General features: G+C 45.7%; 1 long non-coding RNA gene across 1 annotated transcript; it reads left to right on the top strand.

Annotated features, from left to right (window-relative positions):
- The first annotated feature begins 9013 nt into the window (after window positions 1-9013).
- On the top strand, window positions 9014-11007 carry LOC110593059. Its single transcript, XR_002481141.2, has 3 exons — window positions 9014-9128; window positions 9737-9889; window positions 10727-11007. It is a non-coding gene; the product is annotated as an uncharacterized LOC110593059 (long non-coding RNA).
- Window positions 11008-13828: the final 2821 nt, after the last annotated feature.

A 13828-nucleotide genomic window follows, 5' to 3' on the forward strand; every position in this document is an offset into this window, starting at 1 on the left:
GTAGACAATTTCTTTGCATTTTAATTTGATTGGGGTTGAAGGGAATTGCCTTGTATTATGACTGGGACAAACTACTGTTTCCAAACACAACAAGAACGAACAATTACGGAGTGCTTACTATGGGCTAATATGTCTAAAGACATGATCTCACTTAACATTTTCAATGGGATTTTAACACCCTTCTAAAGTCCCTACTGGTTATCTCCAATTTTACAGAGGAGGAAACAGAGGCAGAGAGGTGACATGACTTGCTAAGGCTTGTAGGTTGGCTGGGGGAGCATCATGAAAGGATGATCCAAAAGGATAGCTGTGATGCTAAGGGTTCACACATCAGCATTCCGTAGGGAAGTTGTAAATAGTAGCAGCAGCACAATGTAGATGGAGGGAGAAGTAGTTCAGAGTCAGAATAATAATAAGCCTAACTTATTATCAGCATGTCATGAGGAAAGTCATCTTGCCTTACTGGACCTTCAATTTTCACACCTGGAAAGTGGGGGCTTCAAAGGGCATCTGTAAGGTGACGTGTGCATTACTCATCATGGGGCCTGACATCTGGAAGATTCTTTTCTTCTCTGAGCTTCAGCGTTCTCACTTAAAATGGCCACAATGTCTATCCTCCTAGGGTCATCATGTGGATTAGGTTAATTAGTGAATCAGCTCTCTAAAAGCCAAAGCAAATGTGAAGTGTTGTCATGGGGACAGAAGAATGAATGTCAGATCTGGTTCTGGACTGTTAGGGAGTAACCTAGAGCCACTTCTCATCTCCTTAATTCTTCACTCAGAACTTCCTCTTACAGGGGTTCCTGGGTGGCTCAGTCAGTTGGGTGTCTGACTCTTGATCTCAGGGTCTTGATCTCAGGTTTGTGAGTTCCGGCCCTGTGTGGAGCTCCACATACTGGGTGTGGAGCCTACTTAAAAAAAAAAAAAGTTTCTCAGGGAGAACACAGGCCTGAAATAGAATTACATATACAATCAAACCTTGATCCATGGGACATAGAATTTTAGTCTATTAAAATTTCAGGGACCCTTTCAGACCATCTGGTCCAACTCATTTTTTGGAAACTGAGAGCCAGGGACTGAGAAGTGACTTATTAAAGGCCACCCAGCAAGTGTGTGACAGAGGACTCTAGCCAATGCCAAATCCCAGGTTAGTCCCTTTTCCGTGCTCCATGTGACATGCCTCGTGGTTCCCAAAAGGATGACCCATTGTGTGAGTAGGATGAAGAGGGGGCTACCTGGAAAATCATTTGAGTGTTATTAGTCCAATGCAAAAGCAGAACTGGGACGATGTACCTCTCTGGGGCCAATAGACAATTCTGTTCCTTGCCCTGCACTTAGCCACCCCCATCATCCCAGAGCCTGACTAGGCTTGGCTTTTGCTTTTCATCTGCCTACATCTGAGCTGTCCAATATATTAATCACTAGCCACAAGTGGCTATTTAAATTTTTATTAAATTTAGGGTACCTGGGTGGCTCAGTTGGTTAAGCGACTGCCTTCGGCTCAGGTCATAATCCTGGAGTCCCTGGATTGAGTCCCGCATCGGGCTCCCTGCTCGGCAGGGAGTCTGCTTCTCCCTCTGACCCTCCCCCCTCTCATGTGCTCTCTCTTTCATTCTCTCTCTCTCAAATAAATAAATAAAATCTTTAAAAAAATTTTTTTTAATTAAATTTAATGAAAATTAAATAAAATTTACAATTCATTTCTTCAGTTGCACTAGTCACAGTTCAAGTGCTCATTAGCTACATGTGTTTCATGACTGCCATGTTGGACAGTGCAGATATAAAGCATTTCCATCACCGTGGAAAGTTCCATTGGATGGCACTGTCCTAAAGGCACAGAGGCTAAAGTAGTGAAGGGAGGGGTGTTGGAAGTAGGGTGGAAGGTAGGGTGTGGTCTTTGATTCTTAGGGAAGGGGTTGAGAGAGAAAATGGATAATCCCCGGGCCTGAGACAAGGTATAGATCACCATGGTAGACAGGTGATCTATAGATAGGTAGACAGAATAATGGCCCCCAAGATGTCCACATCCTAATCCCCAGAAGCTGTGAAGATTGCCTTGTACAGCAAAAAGGACTTTGCAGATGTGATCAAGTAAAGGATCTTGAGGTGGAGAGATTTTCCTGGATTATCTGACTGGACCTTAAATGTAGTCGTAAGTATCCTTATAAGAGGGGGCAGTGGGAGATTTGGCTACAGAGAAAAGAAGGCAATTTGACAGCCAGCTTTGAAGATGGAGGAAGAGCCCACGAGCCAAGGAATGCAAGAGTGCCGTTCTAGAACCTGGAAAAAAAGCAAGGAAATTGCTTTCCCCCAGAGGCTCCAGGTGGAGTGCAGCCCTGTGGATACCCTTGATTTCAGGTTTGGATTTCTGAACTCCAGAACTTTAAGAGAACAAATGAGTGTTTTTTTAGGGCATCAAGTTTGTATTAATTTGTTATAGCAGCAATAGAAAACTGATACGATCACCAGCTGAAGAGTCACCCCCTCCTCAGTGTGGAAGGGAATGGAACATTCTAGAAGATGAGACCAACTTCTTTGCAGGAGAAACTCAGGGTGAAGTGGACACATTCCAAGGCAATGCATTATAATGAAGTGAGGCATCTCAAGAGGAGGGTCTGCTCCCGTAGCTAAGTACGAAGGCTGAAGCTTCACGAAGGGTACAAACCCCCAGATAGGTTAAGAGGAAACCTGACTCTTCTTTTTTTTTTTTTAAAGATTATTTATTTATTTATTTGAGAGAGAGAATGAGAGACAGAGAGCACGAGAGGGAAGCGGGTCAGAGGGAGAAGCAGACCCCCCGCTGAGCAGGGAGCCCGATGTGGGACTCGATCCCGGGACTCCAGGATCACGACCTGAGCTGAAGGCAGTCGCTTAACCAACTGAGCCACCCAGGCGCCCCGAAACCTGACTCTTCTTGAGACACTCTGGCCTTCTGCGGGGTGGGGGTGGGGGTCTTGGATTCCTATCTGGAGGAGTCCATCCTCTCATTTGTCAAATGAAGCCCAGAGCAGAGCCACAATTTGTCTCTGGTTTCACCATTAGAGAGGGCAGAGTTAGGGCCAGAATCTGGGTCTCCTTGCTCACATGGAGCCCTTTGCCCCACACCTCCTTGCCCCTGCACAAATTGCAAGGGAAGAATTATGCTTCTCAGAGACCAGAGCTCCAGGGAAGGCTGCCGGAGACCTGAATACCGTAGTAAAGAAGGGCTTCAGCCTGGAATCCCCAACGACAGCGTGAAATCCTCTCCATGGGGTAATGTGGGACTTCACCTGTTGCACAACAAGAGACTTGTTCTTCCTTTCTCCTTTCTTCATGAAACTTCCTTTTCTTAGCCTGAGGCCAGGGAGTTGGTATCTGACTATCCACTTATTTTGCCAGGTTTCTGGGTAGAGACCAGAACCAGAACAGATGAAGCAGGGCAGGAGACAAGAGCTACAGTTTGTGGAGCAACTTCTGGAAAAACACAGCCCCGTGTGTTTCTACTCTCTTGCAATGTCTACGTCCTCCATTTCCCTCTCCAGCTGGGGGCGGAGGGGGTATGTTCCTTCATGTTCTGGTTCATGCAAATTCTATGTTCTCTTCCTATCCCACTCCAACCCAGAGTCTTTTTTATGCTCCCATGACATAGGCATTTTCCTCCTAGGAAGCCAGGAGCTGACCAAGCAGAAACAGTGACCGAGGATATAAAATGAGCCACAGATGGTGGAAGAAACCACAGTTCTTCCTGATGGTTGAGCCCAGTGGCCACATGGTGGTTCTGAGCTGCTTTCCACACACACCTTTCACAGACCTGAGGGCCTCGTCCTCTCTCTTTTCCAGTTGTCTCCCCCTGTCCTCCCTTCTAAACGCTTCTCTTCTTGGGTTCCCATTGAGTCCAGGCAGACAGGAAAATGGAAAAAGATGTAGGAATTGAGACACAAATTTGTTAATGCATTTTTCTATATTTTGTAGTTTCATTTTTAGATATATGAAAATTGTGTGAAATATATACATTCAGAAGAAAAGAGAAAAATCACGTTTTTTTTAGGGGAAGACAGGCTTAATCCCAACAGGATGGTCTGGGGACTCCCCTTTTCTGCTCCTCCTCCTTCTCCTCCTCCTCCTCCTCCTTCTTCTTTCTTCTTCCTCAAGATTTTATTTATTTATTTTAGAGAAAGAGTGGGGGGAGGGGCAGAGGGAGAGGGAAAGAGAATCCCAAGCAGACTCCACACTGAGCACAGAGGATGACACGGGGCTCGATCTCATGATCCTGAGATCATGACCTGAGCTGAAATCAAGAGTCAGACATTTAGCCAACTGAGCCATCCAGGCACCCCTACACTTCTGGATTTACAAAGTTCTTTCCAGCTGGACAACTTTAATTCCAACATAAAACACTTCCTTGAGCTTTGAAAATGCTATCTTCTCCCCATTACTCAATTCCCTATACAAAGGGTTTCTAGAAACATCCTTGGTAAATTTCATAAGCCTGCCTGGTGACTGCGATGCTTGTAAATTTCAAAGTCACAGACTTTGAGGTACAAAAATGTAACTTTATTTTTTCCATAATTGAACCCAACCCCTCAGCGCCTGTTTCTTTTGATGGTAGAAAGTTTAATCTGGCCACAAGGTAAACACAATTACTTCCTGATGTTTTTTTCCAGTTGAGAATCTTCCATGAGCCATACTTCTTCCCATTCTCTCCTCCCATTCTTCCCAGGGTCCATCGTCATTCTGGAACACTGGTGTGATTAGGCTCATCTTGCTCCTTGTTGTCCCTTGGCCTCTGCTGGCATCTGCAGAGGTGTGTCTCAGCCCTCTGGCCACTGGGCATCAGACCCTCTGCTGGGTCCCTTGTCTTGTCTTGGCCTCTGGGGTCAGGTCCATGACTCTGTCCTTTCTGTCTCACCCTAAGCTCCTCTGAGCCCACAGGGCTTGGGACTTCTTGGAAAAGCTGCCAGCCATCTTGGACTGTGCTTCCCTCCTGCTCCCCTACTCCTCTTCCCAGTCCAGCTCCCCTACCCCTCCCCTACAGTCCAGCCTCTTCCTGGGGAGCGCTGGGCCTTATTAGGATCATTCTCAGATGGCTAACTCTTAGTCTCATACCTTTCACTTTATTCTGCTAATAGTGGCTATCTTATTTTCTCTCCCAGTATGTGGGAAACTAGCTCTTAAATCATGAACTTTAAAAATACATCTATCATTGGACTCTGAAAAACAAACTGAGGGTTCTAGAGGGGAGGGGGGTGGGAGGATGGGTTATCCTGGTGATGGGTATTAAAGAGGGCACGTTCTGCCTGGAGCACTGGGTGTTATGCACAAACAATGAATCATGGAATACTACATCAAAAACTAATGATGTAATGTATGGCGATTAACATAACAATAAAAATCTATCATTTATGATAGTAACTCAGTTTCCTTTGGGGCTTGCCTTGCAAACACCCCCGCCACATACACTCAAACCCCTTTCTCTCAGAAAGCCCAGATCTTGAAATGGAAAGTCTGTGCTTTCAGAACTATTATGTCAATTAGAGTTTTAAGAAAAACCCACTGAGGAACTCAATGGGCTTGTCTCTCTAAGCTGTGTCCACTCTCCCCTGAAGGCAGTGAGTCTAGGTTATAATTCACTACTTTCCCTACAGGGGAATGAGAGTGAGTGTAAGGAAGTGAGGAAGGGAGGGAAGACACCTGGTAATTCCTCAAAATATTATGTGTTATACACTTAAAGTAATGTGGACAGGCAAACAGGCCTGCCTGTATTAAAGAGACTTCCTTGGCTGGATCTGTGCTGGATCTGTGCCATTTGACTTTAAATGTCATCATCTCTGACCTAGCCAAGTCTTGTGCTCTGTAACAAAATGTCTTGGTGTTCACCCTCAGCTTGTCATGCCGAAGGACAAAGCTGCACCATGAACAAGGCCTGGGACTGGTGGGCTGAGTGTGCAGTTAGGTGTTTGAAGGATTTGGCAGGGATGAGAAATGACTCTTTGGATTATGGAATTCTAGGAAAAATGGAATTCCAGCCAATTTAGGAGTCTAGACATAGAAGCTGCTGTACCCCAAGATCTCACATGCCATCCTGGAAAAAAACCAAAAAAACCCACACCAAGGAATAAAACTCTGATGGCTACAGGTATAAAGGATGACGACATCTGAGAATTCCCAATGTCTATACTCAGTCTTTTCCTTTAATTTTTTATGGATGTCTGACAGCTGATGCAGGCACCTGGCCCTTTCAAGTGACAGTACGTCATGAGGACTTGCCAAATTCCCAGATTTGTGATCATCACTAGAGCAGTAGAAAGCAGCTTTTCATAGGGACATTGTTTTGTTTTTCACAAAGAAATCAGGTTTTATGAGGTGGGTGATGTGTTCCTCACTTGCATGTGCATGAAAGACATCTGGGGAGCTTTTCTGGACCTCACCACTGGAGATTACACAGCCGTGGGTCTGAAGTGGGTTTGGAGTGTTTGCAAGGCATGGACTTTCTGTGAGTCTCAGACTCTTCATTTGTGACATGGGGATGCCAATGGAAGTAACACCATAGGCCCTGGAGAGATGGCTGAGAGGATGGGTGTGAGGAGCAAGCACAGGGCCCATTATTATGGGAGAGGCCCTCCTTAGCAACCTCACAGCTGTCAATATTAACATGCATGCTTGTGCAGAACTGTCACAGGCCATCATTATCCTTTGCTTCTTACTGGAAACTCGAAGTAATCAACACCAGAGATTATATTGTGTTGTGTAATTTCCATCAATTAAATTGTTCTATGTGACTGTGGTGAGACTTCCCTGCTCCACATTCCCAATTGGGATGCATGCAATGGGGAGTATGAGAACACACAGCTTGAAATAGTCCATTAAACATTTAACCTGAGGAGGCACCTGGGTGGCTCCGTCGGTTAAGCTTCTGACTCTTGATTTTGGCTCAGGTCATGATCTCAGGGTGGTGAGATCGAGCCCCCACATTGGGCTCTGTGCTCAGTGTGGAGTCTGCTTGAGGTTCTCTCTCTCCCTCTCTCCCCAACCCCCCATTCGTGCTCTCTCTCTTAAATAAATAAATGAAATCTTTAAAAAAATTTAACTTGAGGAAGCAAGATTACAAATGTATTGGGTCAGTTTGGGAGGAATCGATGTCTCTTTCACCGTGGGAGGAAGTGTAAGTTGTATAGTCTCTTTGGAGGACAATCTGGCAATATCTTCCAATGCTGCAGTAGATACGTCCTTTGTATTTCCATGCTTAGGCATCTAATCTGGGGGAAATACTGACATATATAAACAAAGAAGTATATACAAAGTATATGATGTATATACACAGCAAATTGTTTATAATAACCAGAAAAAAAACCCAACCCCACCAAAAAACCACCTAAATGTTCAACAATTGAATCTTGGTTGAATAAATTATGAACCATTCAATAATGGAATTTTAGATAGTAGTTATTTAGAAAAAGAAAAAAGATACCTGGAAAGCTAAGACATCATGTTAAGTGAATAAAGCAAAATAATATATATAACTTTATTTCTGCAAAAAAATGATATATTTGTATATACACATATGTGTGTATATAAAAGCATAGAAAAAGACCTTAGAAAAATACACAACAAACTGCTAACATTTGAGTACCCCTTGGAGCGTTACTCTGGATATATCTATATTGTTTGAATTATTGATCACAAGAGTTAATGCGTGAGTTTGTTCTGTAAAAATGAACTTCCAAAGATTATGGTGGTAGATGATAGGAGTCACGTCCGGGTCCCTTTTAGAGGAGGAAAAGAGAGTCTTCCCCTTGCCACCAGCATACTGAAGTCTTCCGCTGCAAGTTCTTTGGGGCTGTCTGACCTGGCTCCTGGCACTCACCCAGGCCATGCTACTCAGCAGCCTGGGATCTGGCCAGCCACCTTGGGGCTGGATTGGGGTTTGCCCTTTCTGCACTCTGTGTGCCCGGGTCCATTGATCTGTGCCCTGTACTTAGCTGCCCTGTCCTCTCCATGTTCCCCAGTCCCTCCTCCAGACTGAAGAGTCATTCCTGGTGCTTGTACCCATTATGCATCGAAATATTCTGAGATGCTGGGTGTGAACTGACTACTTGGGTTAGTCGGAGCCCTCCTCTCCTGGGCTTGCTTAGTATTTCTCTGCTCATAGGGTAGCTTGTCCAACCCTCCCCAGAGGCAGTACTGAGGTGCTTGCCCCAGCTCTGACCACCAAGGACAAAGCAGGATTTGTCTTCACTCCCATGGTCATTGGGGGTTTACCCCTATGCTCCTTTCTCTGAGATTCTGGAACTGGGATAGGAAAGAGGGTGGACCTCTTACTCAGGCAGCTACGAACACTTAGCACTCTCCTATAATTCAGCTCACCCTGCTCACCCACACAGCCCTCTCTCCAGGAACCTCTGCTTCCTGAGCAGGGGGGGTCAGAGACCACCAACCATCAGGATGGATCCTCTCTCAACCCCCAAGGTCCTGGCCAGTTGGGATCTTTGAACATTGATTTCCTTGAAGGACTGACTTCACAGCCACCTGTCACTACCTTTGTGGTTAAGGGGTGGCCCACATTTCATACCCGCTCAGGGATCTCAGCCCTAGAAGTGGCTCCAAAGCACCCATTCGACCATTACTCCAGGAAGGAAGCACTTACCCATAACTGGATCCCCAGGGGCCCCAAATGGGCCCCGACAAATAATACCTCATACCCTTATAGTTCAAGGTCTTACTCTGAAATTCTAAATTTCACAATTGTTTTCTTTGGCCACAGTTCCTAAGGGCACCAGGAAAACCAGTGCCAGGTTGTGATAGAACAGTGAACAAAGGTGTCCCCTAAGCTTTCCTGTTTTGCATTTGCATCTCTAAGAAACCACTGCCTAACCAGGAGGGAAAACAGTTGTGAAACAGAATGAAGGAACTAGAGCATCTGGGGACACTCCCCAGAGAGCTTACTTTTTCAGAGTCATCTTGCTCTACTACCTCCTGCCCCACCTCCCTTTCTGCTGACACTGACGCTGACGCTGACCGTATAAATCGGAGCTGGGTTCCATGAGTGCCTCACATCAAAGGCAGCATGAAGGCAGGTGCAGCCTTTGTTCTGATGGTTTTCATCATCATGGGGATGGAGCTGGCATGCGCATGGAGACCTCCTTTCAAAGGTGAGGGTGCTGAGGGAATCCTACCTGAGAACAGAGAAGACTCAGAGCCTAGCTTCTGGCCTGGGGATGGTTTGGCACAGAAGCAGGCCATGTGTCTGCTATAGACGGGAGATTTGGCATTCATCAGACCTGTTTCCTTTGACCTACAGGAACGATCACCCTGCATTTCTCATTCTTCTTATTAGATTGGGTTGGGTCTGATTAGATGTGGGGCTTCTCTCTCGCTGGGAGATGTGCCCTGGACGGGGACTCCAATGAGGAGTAGCTCTGGGATGAACATGGGGTAGGTGTGCGGTAGGGAGGTGGCTGTCTGTGATCAGAGATTTTGTAATGAGGTGGAATAAAGAGGGTTATGACAGTGCAGGTTTCTTGCCTGCTGGGACTGTGCAGCCTTTGGAGTGGGGAGAACATTCTCCGTAGGGCCAGGCTGTAAAATGGGGGCCTAAGAGTGAGCATGTAGCCACTGAGGTTGAAGGGGGCATCAGGAATATGAAGGAAGAACTGGAAGAGGTGGGAGTCCCACCAGCCATGAGAGCTCCAGACCTCCAGCATCAGTTCACTGTCTTAGTAACCACTCCAGACCCCACAGAAACCCTTGTATGTTGCAGGGCAAAAAAGACCCAGCGTGTGCCCAGAGGTGCCCAAAGGATTCCTTGGGACTTGTGTTGAACTATGCTCGGGAGATCTATCATGTCCCAGGGGGATGAAATGCTGCAGCAATGGATGTGGTCATGCCTGCATGTATCCTGTCCCACAAGGGGGTATGTATCAGTCAAGAGCTGTCCAAGGGTTGGACAACTCCCCGGTGGACTTTGCTGGGGCAGACAGACACTCACATGTCCACAGCACACAGATGTCTGGGTAACTCCAAAAGAAAGGGGCTGGAAGCAAATGGCAGAACCCCTGGCTGCATTATTTAAGGGTCTCTCCTAGAAGAGAAGCCCTACCCCAGGAAAGCCCTGAGGGGCTCAAGTGGGACAAGTCACCATGACTCTACAATCACAGGTCATTATTAACCAAGGGTTCCTCACCCTCCTTCCCCTCCCCTGCCAAAGAGGCTTAACTCTTCCTGGAAAATGGGTGATCTTGGGAGGAAGAGGGAAAGGAAAGGGGACCCCAATTTACTGGGTATCTTCTGTGTCAGGCAGGAATTATGCTGGAGTTGAGATAAAAAGGTAAGTACAACCAGGTCAGGGAGACACACCTATACAAAGGATTATAACCCAGCATGACTAGTGCTTTGTACAGATTTTCTACTAAGTTCCATGGGAGCGAAGGGAGGAGTTACTGGCTTTGCCTGGGGAGTTGGACAAGTTGTCAGAGAGTGGAGAACTTCTACAGGAGAGCTTCAAGGATGAATGAAGTTTGCCAGAGGAAGGAAGGGCAGTTCAGATGATGGGAAAAGTGTAGGTCCTCTGCTGGGGATGGGAAGGTGATGTGGTAGGTAGAAGTTGTAGCATCTGGGTGGGGGGATGCTGGTAGAGGGTCATTTGAGCTAGATTCTAAAGAGGAATGAGCGGCCTGGCCTGCTGAAGAGTTTAGAAAACTGGTGGTAGTTGCTAAGCAGAGGAAATGTCATGATCAAATTTGTATTTTAGGAGCATAGCCCTAGTGGCCGTGTGAAAGATGGACAGGACATTTATGAAGCATGCCTGGATACCAGCCCCCAGAAGATTCCTCATGAATCCATGAATCTGATGCTTGGCATTAACAAGACTCTTCCACAATCCATTCCTGGCTATTACCTAGGAATTGTAGGCCCTAGAAGAAGACTATCTAAAGTGGTGCTAGAAGAAGACTATCTAAAGTGGTAATTCCTCAAAGGAGTGACTGCTTTCTAAAGAGCTTCTGTCCAAAATAAACTGTATCTTTGGCATTATTCAGGCTCCATTATTCTTCCTTTCTGGGCATTGTGGTGGACTCTCTGTGGGTTAGCAGGACCCTAAGCGTGCACGGGCAGCGAGTCCTTGAATACAAGGCAGGAAGAGGTGGGAGGGTCAGGGGAAGGTCCTCCCAGCTAGTTCCTTTCCTCCTTCCGTGTCTGTGACTTCAGACAGAGCAAATGGCACAAGAATATTTTCTGCAGCATCCTGTGAATATGAATTTGGTCAGGCATAAAAATTAATGACCAGGTAGCACATAGCAGGCCTATTGGAACAGCCTCTATTAGGGCAAGAATCAGAAGGAGCCGGGGCGGGAGCAAGTGTGGAAATACTCCATTCTAAGGCAACACACTGATATCTAGCAGGACTGGATGCCTAAACCCAGCAGAGGGACCCTGACCCTTGAGAAGTGGGACTTTGAGTGGCGTGAGTTGGGAAGTGCCCGTTCCTGCCTGGAGTGATGAAGAGTAACGATACAGTTAGGTGGTAGGCTCTGGGGGTGGAGCTTTTGATTAAGACGTTACCTAAGTAGAGGATAAACCTAGATCTTCCAGAGAAGCCCTAACAAAAATAAGATGTTTTGAGCTGACTGCTCCATCCCCCAGAGTTTACTTCCTTCCACCTAGATTCTACAATGTAGCCTGCTGAGTTTGGTCTCCCATATCTGCTTGTCTCTTGTCTCTCCTGCTTCTCGTATAACATATCTTATAAGCCCCACGTCTAATGGCCTCATCAGCCTGTGCATCGGAATGAGGGTGCATTATCATTGGTATCTTCTTTTACTGGTTGTTCATCCCTGTCCCAAACGCCTCCGTGCTCCAGTCTCATTTGGCCATTTATGGGGGTTCATGAGAATACCCTTGAAATATTCTCAACAATCTCACCTCTTATCGACATTCTGAATGCCAAGGTATGACCCTCCCCTGCAAAGATACTTGAGAATAGCGTCTTACAACTTCCACGGACGTTCCCAGATAGTTCTGAAGACCTTAGAAAGTTGTTGGTGTTCTTTTGTGAACTTCTCATTTTTCTCATCTGCATTCAACCCCCTCTTATATTTAGGGGAAAACTGCATTTTCTCCCTATGGAAATTGATATGAGCTAGACACTCTCTCCCTACTTGCTAGAAGGTAGGGTTTGGGATTAGGATGTTTCTTTCTGACCACGTGGATTTTTAGGGAGTGACACTAAGACTTAGGGGTAGCGGAAAACAATTCACAACAGTGGAGGTGCCAGCAACAGCTCCTAACCAGACTGTTGCTGTGACCTGTGCTTGGCTCTGTCGTTGCTACTTGCCTTATTTTGGCTCCTGATACTTACCTGAGCCTGGTTCACTAGTCTTTCCTGCTGTTTCTGTGAGCTGTGTAATAATATCTTTCCAAAATTCCTGCTCTCTCAAGTTGGTCAGAATTGGTTCTTTGGCTTGCATTCACAAGCATTGATTTGTGTGAAAATTGGTGTCAGGAGTGGATCCAGGCCAAATATGCCCAGGGAATTGGCAACAGTCTGGGTTTCATGAACAGGTCTAGTTAGAAGCTGAAGGCAACGATGACTCTAGAACGTGGATGTGATCCCCCTCTTTACTCCTGACAAGGATTCTGACTGGCCCTGCTAGGACTTGGGGTCTCCTCCTGGGGCTTTCCTTTCTGACTCTGGCCTTTGCCACACAGACTGGATTTTCACATTCTGTCTAGGCTTCCAGGGCATCTAATTCTGAACAGATCTTGGTTTGGACTTGCTGCACCTGACTGAGCAGCCTGCAAGGATTCAGCCATTGCCAAGGCCATGGGAAAGTCTCAGGGAAGGAAGAGAGGCAGACAAACGTAATACTATCTGAAAGTAAGTTTGGAGTTTTTCTCTGAAAACACATTTTGAAACTCTTATTTACTTATTTATTGAGAGAGAGAGAGAGCGAGCATGAGCAGGGGGGAGAGGCAGAGGGAGAAGCAGACTCCCTGCTGAGCAAGGAGCCCGATGTGGGGCTTGATCCCAGGACCCTGGGATCATGACCTGAGCTGAAGGCAGACACTTAACCGATTGAGCCACCCAGGTGCCCCCATTTTCAAACTCTTTATTCAAAATATCTTTATTTTTAAACTCCTAAAATATTGAAAGAGGATGACAACTTTGATTTTTTATTTGTTTTCAGATAGTCTGGATCAGGGATCCATCAACTACAGCCCATAGGCCAAGTCTAGCCCCCATCTGGTTCTGTATATAGCCCATGAGCTATGACTGGTCTTTATACTTTACATGAATGATATTTAGTGACAAGTGAAATTATATGGAATTAAATTTTAGTGTCTGTAAAGTTTTATTTGAATCTAGCTACACTTAACCAGTTTATGCATTGTCTCTGGTTGCTTTTGCCCTACAGCATTAGAGTTGAGTAGCTGGGACAGAGAAAACGACCTGCAAAGCCTAAAGTACTTACTATCTGCCCTTTACAGAAAACATCTGTTGACCCTTAGTCGAGATGCAAAAAATGAAGAAAGACATGATTTCAGAAAACTATGGTTTACGATGTAACACAAATGAATGCACAGATTTTCTAGCTCTGATAGTGTGTTCTAATCCTTCCCTTCCCCTTGCAAAAAGATTTAAATAACAAATAATATAAAAAGGCAGTCACGGGGCGCCAATCTCTCTGTCAAATAAATAAATAAAATCTTAAAAAAAAAGGCAATCACATCTAAATAATATTCCTCTGTGTGTGTGTGTGTGTGTGTGTGACCTTCTCATTATCCATTCATCTGTAGACAGACATTTTGACTGTTTCCATATCTTGGCTATTGTGAATAATGCTGCAATGAACAC

The sequence above is a fragment of the Neomonachus schauinslandi genome, chromosome 15, assembly GCF_002201575.2.
Source record: "Neomonachus schauinslandi chromosome 15, ASM220157v2, whole genome shotgun sequence".
Taxonomy (NCBI): domain Eukaryota; kingdom Metazoa; phylum Chordata; class Mammalia; order Carnivora; family Phocidae; genus Neomonachus; species Neomonachus schauinslandi.